The sequence below is a fragment of the Syngnathus floridae genome, chromosome 7, assembly GCF_059516105.1.
Source record: "Syngnathus floridae isolate MCC-2025c chromosome 7, RoL_Sflo_1.0, whole genome shotgun sequence".
Classification (NCBI taxonomy): Eukaryota; Metazoa; Chordata; class Actinopteri; order Syngnathiformes; family Syngnathidae; genus Syngnathus; species Syngnathus floridae.
In genome coordinates this window covers 9,215,190-9,224,853 of record NC_142419.1, presented here as the reverse complement: position 1 = coordinate 9,224,853, position 9,664 = coordinate 9,215,190, and the positions used below count along the sequence as shown (strand labels likewise).

Below are 9,664 nucleotides of genomic sequence, written 5' to 3'. Positions count from 1 at the left end.
TGTTTGACGTAGTGATTGACATTTCAATCACTGTTAATCTTCACATTAAAACCAAAAGACATGCAATGTTGAACTATTGCATCATCAAAGCCATTTTCGATTCATAAGATTTGATAAATAAATAAATAAATAAATAAATAAATAAATAAATAAATAAATAAATAAATAAATAAATAGTACATTTGTGGACAAAAATAAATAAATTGACCAATTTTGGACACAGCAGGTTTCAGTGACAATGTGAAAAAATTACTGCGTTGTCTAAAAGCAAAGAATAAATAAAACAACAATTAGTATTTACTTGGGTTTTTTTTTATGAAGCATGACCTCATTAAAAAGGTGGCAAAGAGTCAATGCCAGACTTAGAAGATGACATCAGACAAGTTGACCTTCGACACCAACAACAAACTTCTTCGAATGCTGCTTGAGATGGAAACCTAAGAAAACACTCTCCCCTATGCCTTTCTGTTGTTTTTGGATCACCCTCTTCTGTCCACCATGAAATTATTTGCCTTTGCAAGGCAACTCACAGATGCCTCCTGGACTATTTTGTCTTTAAAGTCTCCGTATGTTTGTTTGAGTGTTCATTTCCTTATGTGTCTCAAATCTTCAAGGGTCATCAGCCAGCCTTTCCCCCACCCCCACCTTCCCTCTCTCTGGCATCCCAGAATGGCAAAGCACAAGAGTGAAGTCAGGATTAAAGCAAAGTGTCCTCTCAGATGACTGCTCCATCTGCCCCAGGATCGAGTTATAAGGCGTTGTGATATTGGCTGATTCATTTCAATCAGCAGCAGATCCGATTCAAATAGGCCCCTCGACAGCAAAGAAAATCCCCTCTGAGGCCCTGGTACCATTTCACCAATGGGGGAAGAAGAAAAAAAAAATACTTGTGACATTTTCCTTTCGCTTTATTTTTATTCTGGTGAGCAAAAACATTGGAGGTTCATTCGATCCATCATTCCAAAACCTCGAGTGATTATAGTCTTCTTTTTTTAATTAATCTCTTTCCCCTCCAGTTTAATCGTCAGTCAGGAAGCACCAAGACCCCATTAATCAAGAAAATTGGATCACTCCCACCCACTCTGCAGGAAAGAAAAACATCATCAGGGCTTTAATGCATTTTGTTAATGCATTAACAGTGGTTCGATTGTGTTCATACTTTGATCCTTAAATGACTGAGGTTTTACCCCTGGGCATGTTCATGTTGTGCCTCATTAATAAACTGGTCATGCAGGAAATACTAAAACATGTCTTTCTTTAATTGATGTCTGTCTGGTAATTACCGTTTTCTTTGACCTAAAATAGTTTTGTGAGTGTTTTTCATTCAGAACACATTTCAACTCATTTCAAGTTCAAGCTACACATCGCTACTCATTATTATCTTTATTAATGCCATAGTGTGTATTTTTAAAGAAGACCTGAAGACAAAGTCGATATAAAATGTATGCATTCCAATTAATAAAACAGCACTAGAATTTAATTAATTGTATGATAACTACCCATATTCGTTTATGTAGGTCGCAGTAAGCCCTCAATGCGGTATCCCAGGTGACACTCATACGCCTACAAAAGAAACAGAATCACGTTTTTTAATTCACAAGTTGTCACCCCAATTAGAAATGCATAATGAAATTTTGAAGACATTTAATTTAGTGGTATATAATTTTAAATGGAACTAATAGTATTGTCTCTAATATATAATGTACTTGTGATTATTTAATATAACATGTTAAATACTAAGTCATGGCTTATTAATAATAGACCGATTTAAACAGGCTAAATCGGTGAAATTTTGCAAGTTTTCTTCCACCAGTTCCACATAAATAAATCTTCAAAACGATAACATTTAGTGTTCCATTTGTCTGGCGTGAAGCGACGTGCAAATCTAGCCAAATTGTTGGTATTTTTTCCACAAACCTATGCAAGCAGGTGCAGCGCGGGTTATTAAAAAAAAAAATTTACACCGTTGTGGGTGTGAACACAGCCGACTTGTGGCGCCACCAATTAGCAACTCCCATTTCCTTTAAATGCTAAACGTGAGTGGCACGCTGATTTTCATTGACATGGCTTATGAACAGACTAATTTGCTTGAGCCGTGCGGCTGGTTGAGGCATGCAAAGTACGTTTACAACAAGGAACTGTAAACAGACCTCCACGGGTGGATGATAAATTGGCCAGGGAGATTAGAGATCTGTGAAGTGGGCACTTGCAGACTGCCTTCTACCTTGATAATTTCTGTCCGTGTGTGAACGCTTGCACGAAAGAAAACCACACGGGACAATTTTTAAGCAATAAATCTGTAAACAGGTGGTTACATCCTGAAGGTGCTTATACTGTTCTGAGACAAGTTTGAGTCATTGCTGGAATATTTAACTGGAATCGAGGAAGGATAAACAGTGAGTCAGACTGAATGCGAGTTCAGTCTGAAGCACAGCACTTTCAAAGTAGATAACAACAAATTAATCAAAATTCTTCTTAAATTACTTAAATATGCATACATGATACATTTATTATTTTACAGGTGAGAGGAATTTACAGTCTCTTGAGAAATGCTAGCTGTTCGGCAAGGATTGTTATGCTTTTAATTTGATGAGTAGCTTTTTTATTTTTTAAAACAAAAGGGACTACTTGTGCAATATGTGTTGACAAAAAGACATGAGAACAGCCATGCGATACATGAGACCACTTCCTTGATCCAGCCTTACTATATGAATTCTCACTTGCTTGCTAAGTTATAGCTAACTTACTTGTACACTTGAAAAATTAAATTGCACAAATGCGCCACTTGTCATAAGCATTTCCATCATTTCCTATGGTGCTCAACCTGACTGTATGGACTTAAATTGACCACGTCTTATTTACCTACATGTCACATTGTTAATACGTTAATTGTTAATAATAAAAAAACAATGATTTCTCTATTTCCCTGTCTTTGTGAAAGTGTGAAGCAGTTTAATGAGAAGGCATTCAGTCTAGAATAGGTAAAACAGCCTTAATAGTAGGGTTGTTACACAGAGTGATATACAGTATGTTGTCAAAGAATGAATGTCTTTCACTCGCCCCTTCCATTTGCCAGCTGTTGACACTGTGACAGAATGTCTTTCTGTCAGTTAACACATACGCATACACACATTCTGAAGCGTAAATATGCCATTATATGTCTCGTCCATCTGCCTTGCCCTGTATTTCATCGGCTTTAAGTGCTTATGAAATTATCTATATTCCAGCCATGGCTCAGAGCCTTTTCCTTTTGCTTCACCAGCTTGCAATGTTGTTTGCGCGCGCAGTGCTCGGGGCAAATAGAGCTCGTCATGTCAGGGCCCAGAACAGCCATCCCACCTTCTCATCCTTGTTACATCCCCTCCTCATTCACAGCCAAACACACACAGACACGTGCGCGTCCACATGCACACACACTAAGAGCTCATGAATGTGAGCTTGTGAGTGACTACATGAATGCGTTTCAACCTGTGCACACAGCCTCCAGTCTAGTGCATGGCACAGAGCCAGCTGAGTGCAGATAACATCTTGAAAGAAACATTACAGTATTGCATACTCATTTCAAATTGCTCAAATGTTTATAGCAACCAGCGTCACAACAGGTAGAGAAGGGGATGAACCTTTGGCAGGCCTTGCAGGTCTCATTTGTGCATGGAAGCGAACATTTTGATGGCCCATGACAGCAAGTTAAGAGTGACTGACTCACTCAAGCGTGTCTTCAAGTAAAAAGACGGTTTTGTTTGCAGCAGAAGAAAAAAAAAAAGAGTGGAAAGGCAAGACAGAAAGATGTGAGGGAATGTAAACATTTATATATACGGTATTAGTTTAACATATTTCTATCAGTAAATATTTGTTGGGAAATTTGTCGTTTTTTTTGTAAACATGTTTAATGCATATAGATTATATTATATTATATTTGTATTTGTTCTGTTTTGCTGCAGAATTCATGGTGTCTATTTTCATTTAAAAGGTTGAGAGAAAATACTCCAAGCATGATGTTTCTTTTTTTTGAAAATATTTCTGACTAAAATACACATATAAGCAGTATTCTGTGGCAGTGAGCATTTATTTTAACATTGCTTCAAAGTGGACACTGTAAATCCAATAACAATTATTATCATCAGTATATATTTATTATTATTTCTGCAGTGTCCTCTGACTCTAAACATACATAATGAACATTCTGCATGGTTATTTTTAATTGCCCCTATTAGAATACCACAAGCATGGGCAATCTTAATAATTCTGCAAAACAATGATGGTTGCATCAGATGTGACTTGCATAGTTTACAGTTATTATGAATGAATTTCATATGTAACAAGTGGTAACTGAATAACTCAGCATTGACTCATCCTGTCTTGAACTGGATTGGTCATTAACAGTTGCTTTATTTTGTACATCTTGGAAAATACACGTTTTTTTTATGATAGTGTTGCAGAAGAATATATATTTTCTTCTTTTACTTTTTTTCATTCATAAAAATATGGCTCGCAAAGTAGGCACAGCTTCCTGACCCCTGACTGCACCCTGACAGGAGGCAAACACAAAAAATACAGTATTTAAATTGCAGACCCTTCACAGCATCCTTGACATGTTCTGCTGTCAGTGCAGTTGACACAGGAGAACTAACTAAACAAGTTGAGAAAATAAAAGCACATCTGAGTGTGCCAATCACCAAATAAGACATATTTTTTCTTTCACAGTGGAAATATTTGAAGAAGGAAAAAATGGCACGACTGAGATCATTACCTGCCCGCTGGCTCAAGCCATCACACTTTAAGTGACGTTAAGCCTTTACACACACACACACACACACACACACACAAACACACACACACACACACACACACGCACACTCAAAAGATCATGGCAACAAGGGAAGTCCTTTCTGTCAGCACAGGAAATCATCTTAGCGCAGAGTTTGTGTCAAAAATGTGACTGCAATATGATTTTCCGTCCACCAAAGTCAAGAGTTTACAAAAGAAAAACATGCACACCCACACAAATCACAAATGTTTCCTTGGTTCACTTGATTTAGTTCATTTGAACATGACCTATGAAACAAGCTTTCAACAAATACGCAATTGCTCAGTCATTCGGCCACTTGCTTGATCCCACATTACACAGCTGGCATTATGCACTCGGACCCGAGCCCTCTCCCACCAAACCCACTTGTCACTGACATGTCTACCGCTTGCTTTGAAAAATCCATTCCTGGTGTGCATTATATAGCCAAGCCCATCAAATATCATAATTAAAAAGACCAAATTGTGTATCTCAGTGCTACATGAAGACACAAAAAAGTTCTGTTAAATTTCCTCAATTTTATTTCGTCAAGTGGTTGCATGAAATATAATCATCTGTATCCAAATACATTTTTAAGGTGACTATATCTACTTAAATTTTTAATTTCAGATCATAAAATTTGCCCCCACTTGACAAAATAAAATCGAGTAAATTCAACACACCATTTTTCAGTGAAGATTAACACTAAAATTATCAAATGGTCTATTTTGTGTGAACACAGTGTGAATTTCCGACCTTTGAGAGTCAAAGAGAGTTCAGCAATGATCTCGTACAATGTGTTGTCACCAAAAGGCTTACAGCAGATTTAAGCATTGACCATAAAGTTTTACATTCAAAGTGATGAATGAGGTCCCACATGAAAATGTCAGACACAGCAGGAAAAGACAAACAGCTGGCCCCCTTTGCAGTATTTTGTATTGACGTTGACCACCGCTACTGTACTGTGTGTGACTATAGAGTCGGATCATATTCGTAGCAAGCTACTGATGGTAGCCTCCACTCTGATGGCTCAACATGACATTTTTACATCCCATGTATTAAGGGCCAATCAGATCAAACAAGCACTTTTTGAGTTGAAGTATAAAATACATGAAATAACATCAGTATGTTGAATTTCCTAGCACAAGATAAAACCTGTATTCAAATACAATTTTAAATAGAGAAGTAATCCACCTTTAAAATGTATCTGGATCTAGATGATCTTATTTCGTGCAACGACTTAACAAAATTAAAATAATGAAATTCAGCACCGTTTTACTCAGTATAGTAAAAAAAAAGTGTAAATTGTATAGAAGGTAAAACAGAATGACTCTTTTCATGACAGATGAGTTAACTGTGATATTTCTTTTGCATGTATGTCACCAGCATAAAATTGACAGGTTTATTACCACCATCTCTTCAAAAGGTGGCTACTATACATCGCTGAACCAGCAATCATTGACTTCCCTCGCAAACCCCGCAGCAAAAACAAACATAAAGACACAGTCATTCTTATGTTCTGTATATACTTATACACCTACTGATTGGTTTACAAGCAGGAGGGCCTGGAGGTGGGAGCAGTGTCATCTTTATCAGACACAGAGGCGGGCAGTTCTGCTATGAGCTTCTAAATACATTAAGCAGAACATCCCCACAGTACATCAGCGGGGACACACTGAAAAGTAATTTAATCACAAAAGCTATGTGTTTATACCTAAATATTATTCTGGTCACCATGAGTCAATCAGAGGACAAGCATTTGCATTGATTTTTTTTTTTTTGGAATGCAGAAGAAAAGTTACCGAGCGTAGGGAGAATATGCAAACCCCAGGAAGGCTGGAGCCAAGATTCAAAATCGGAAATCAGAACTGAAGTTTTGACATCCTATCCACTTAACCAGCATGCTGCTGAATATTCATATTACTCCATTGTCTCACTTGCTGCTTGTTTGTTCCTTAACTTTAGATGAAAGCTAAAGATTTCAGTGCAGGTCTAGATGAAGGCGCAGCTTGATGCGCACTACAAAAAGTGAATAAAATAAAAAATCTCACTATTTGGTGTGGCACTCTAGTTGTATTACAGTGAAGTCATTAACAGACAAAATCCAGCAGCAGAACTTTGCAACTGTGTGTGGCCGCTGGCTCTCATTTTAAACAATGGAACACAATATATTTGCCTGATGTGGCCAGCTCGCGCAAATTTCACAAAAGCAACCTCATTGCAATCCCACAGTCTTTTAAGAGTTCTTCCATCTAAACTTTATCAAAGCTTTTGTTGAATGTGTTATTGCTTCTCTGATGACACTTGCACTTCCCTCAAGTGACTGAGTCATTCTGCTCCAGCTTTTTTATACGTGTGATTGATTCATATAATGCAGAGTCTGTTCTCGTGTCAGCTTGTCAAAAAGCAATAGTTCATGCCATGGCCCTCGGCATCCAATAGTGATATACTTACAAGGCACAGTCTTGTGTCTGCTTGAGGCACAGCTGGTTGGCAATTAAGGCAATAATCCCAATGAGACATGTTAACAATGACACTTCCTGCCTTGCTATAAGTGGAACATGCTTGACATATTTGAATTTAAATGAAATGCAATAATTTCAGAGCCTCAGTCACAGTCGCACAAAGTAAATGCTTGCTTGTTTGTGCAATATTTCATCAGTGAATTTTTTTTTTTTTTAATGTTTGACTTAGCTTTAGAGAAGCTCAATCTAGATCTAACTGTAAAAGTATCTTCAGACTTCTTGTTGAACTGAAGCTCCATCTATTCTGCTATTTAAATAGCTTGTGTCAGACTGAAATGGTGCTTTAATACCTTAATAGCCTTCGTTTATTCTGCTAAATCGAGAGTGATGGTGATATGTTCAGGGTAGATCTTGAATCTAAAAAAACAAAAAAAAGGCAAACCATTTAGAAAATCTTTGACACACCTTCCAAATGACATATGAGACAACTTCAGTTTTGCTGCAGGGTCAAGACCCGAATGATGAAAGAGTGGTTTAGCTACTTAATCTTTTTAAGAGTCAAGAAGAATGAGTCATGTCTCTTTAAAATACCTCAAACTGTGAGTGCTGAAATGATAAAAAAATGAATAGCAACGTTTGCTCAACAATAATTAAAAATTATTCAAAAAATATTGCTAGATAGCCAAAATATTGATACTGCCAGACATCGCAATATTATTTCCCGCTATAGCCCAAAACTTCATTCAGTTTTAACCAAGGCAAAGGTGAGATGTCACTCATCAAGGGCACAGGCTTGGAAACCAGAAGTTCAAAAGAAATGGAAAATAGTTGAAAGACATGCTACTCTGAATCGTTACGACTGGCAATGCAAGTGAAGCCCTCTGAAATGAAATCCAGGGGCTTGGTATCATAATATCCGCCCATCCCTTTTCTTAAGCACCTGTCCTAATTAGATGAGCACGGATGAGCCTGAGGCCTATCACATCTGATTTTGGGAGAAAGGCAGGGTACACCAAGGACTGACAAGACTGGTCATCAGCCAATCGCAATGTGTGAACAAACACTCCCATTCACACAATTTGGACGATTTTCACATTTATGTTTTCGGAATGTGGGAGGAAGCCAGAGTACCTAAAGAAAAAGCACACCAAGAACATCCAAGTCTTAATGAGCAGAAGATATTTAGCGTACTCGAACCTTTGTTTCAAACCACTGCGGTGCAAGTGGCATGTAACATGAGTGAAACTGAAAAGCAATATGATACAAAAAGTAATTTTGGGGTCACATTTCTTTCCGTCAGCTATAGACAGCTGGAATGTAAAAGAGGAGAGTATAATTGCTGTATTGCTGTGACAACCGGCAGTACAAAATGATCTCTATTTAACCTAAAGGACAAGTGCGATATAATTTGAGTAGATTTGTCACCTCATTTACCCCATCAAAAGAGTTAATTTAGATGAAGTTGTCATAGCTACAAATGATTCCAAATAGTGAGGAAGAGTGCTCAACATGTAACAGCCAACATCACCACTCACAATTCCTGTACATGCATAACATGAGACGAGGCAGTGCCCATGACTGATGGCTGCTACATCGTCAAAAAGAAAGACAATGGGCCATTTTGTGCGTGCCATCGAAACTACCCACCTGTATTTACGTAGTTAAGCCCTGCTGTTGCTTCCAGTGTCAACATTTAGAAACAACTTCCTCTGTCAAGAACAAGCGTGCTACGCCCACTTAGTGTGTCAAATCAGGACTAATTGCCTGAACTAAGTTGACAGGTGAAGGTGCGCGACGGATGTCTTAGTGGGTGGGTCGGTATTAGGGAGGGTCGAGGCCACTCCACTCCGGTGACCTGCGGGTGAACTTGGACCACTGACAAAATAAGAGGTTCTCCAATTAGGCCGCCAGTGTGACACTGCAGGGCTCTTTCAGGAAGTTGTTCTTACCTCCCTGTACAACAATTAGCCAGGAGGGCCTCCTGCAGAGACCTGCAAAGTGCACAACCTTGAAACCTTGCCAGTGCAGACCTTTGCCATTTAAGGAAATGTGAGACGGAAATGTTTGCAGTTGTCGCCTGCAGTTGTCACAGATCTTGGTCGAGAAAGTATTTAGAAAACATGCTTGCAAAGAGAATGCCCCATCACTCTTTGACAAAATCAAGGTAACATCAATTTATTGCATTACTGTCTTGAAATGAGCATTTTGCGGCAAACTTTGAGTCAGCTTGGCTACAATAGGTGAAATAAACAAGTTGTTTTTGAATTTCCTTTCTTGTCTGCCCTTACGTGTTTGTGAAACAGAATCAGTCATGGCCTGGTTCCAAATGAAAGAATACAAAAAACATGAACACATGAGATACCCAAATGCAGTTCTTGTCTGTTTGCTTAAACCCAAGAGGCTTTGGTCGGTG

General features: G+C 38.2%; 2 long non-coding RNA genes across 2 annotated transcripts; one reads left to right on the top strand and one right to left on the bottom strand.

Moving 5' to 3' along the window:
- The first annotated feature begins 698 nt into the window (after window positions 1–698).
- On the top strand, window positions 699–1,246 carry LOC148395081 (uncharacterized). The gene is made up of 2 exons (XR_015859616.1): window positions 699–922; window positions 1,017–1,246. It is a non-coding gene; the product is annotated as an uncharacterized LOC148395081 (long non-coding RNA).
- Window positions 956–9,142, bottom strand: LOC148395080 (uncharacterized). Its single transcript, XR_015859615.1, has 4 exons — window positions 8,899–9,142; window positions 7,602–7,668; window positions 1,500–1,563; window positions 956–1,082 (listed from the first exon to the last, which is right to left on the bottom strand). It is a non-coding gene; the product is annotated as an uncharacterized LOC148395080 (long non-coding RNA).
- Between the last annotated feature and the right edge of the window lie 522 nt (window positions 9,143–9,664).